Source organism: Hylobates moloch, unplaced genomic scaffold, assembly GCF_009828535.3.
Source record: "Hylobates moloch isolate HMO894 unplaced genomic scaffold, HMol_V3 SCAFFOLD_12, whole genome shotgun sequence".
Lineage (NCBI taxonomy): Eukaryota > Metazoa > Chordata > Mammalia > Primates > Hylobatidae > Hylobates > Hylobates moloch.
The window spans coordinates 55,393,998-55,394,820 of NW_026652287.1; positions in this window are offsets into that span (position 1 = coordinate 55,393,998).

The window sequence follows — 823 nt, forward strand, 5'->3', positions numbered from 1 at the left end:
ATATGTCTTAGAAACTCTACCTGCCTACTTAAAAAAAGCATCAAAACTAGAGAATGCTTTTCACAGGTCTGAAAAAATGAGGCTTGCACCATCCAAGTCCCGGCGGGGCTATAACAAATAAATTCACCCCAGTATTCCGGGAGGCCAAGGCAGGAGAAGCACTTGTGTCCAGAAGTTTCAGACCAGCCTGGGCAATGTGGTGAGACCCCCATCACTACAAAAGACATTTAGTCAGGTGTGGTGGGCCACGCCTGCAGTCCCAGCTACTCGGGAGGCTGAGGTGAGAGAGGACCTCTTGACACTATAGTGAGTCATAAGTTTGTGCCACTGCACTCCAGCCTGGGTGACAGAGCAAGACCCTTCCTCATAGAATAAATAAATATATAAATAAACTCGGCCAACTGGGTTGGGCCGGATTCCTACCCTCCAAAAGCTAATATAGATGCACATCTGGTCTTTCTACCGCAGCGCTGCAGAGGCTGCCAGTACATGTGCTGGGTGCTGCTTGACATGGCCAGTAGCTCAGTAAGAGGAGGAGTAGGGGTGAAGGAGTGGAGAAAGAGGAGGAGAAGAGAAGAAAGAGAGGAAAAAGTAGAAAGAAAAAGGGAGGAGGAAACAAGAAGAAGAGGAGAGGAGGAGAAAATGGGAAGATAGTAAGAATATAGGAAGAGGAGAAAATAAACAGGAGAGGAGGACAATGGGACCAGGAGCAATGAGGAGAAAAAGAAAGCTGGGAGGAGGAGAGAAGGAGGAGGAGGAGAAAAAAGGGAGGGGGGAGGAGAGAAGGAGAAGCAGGAGAGACAAAGGAGGACAGGAGGAGGAG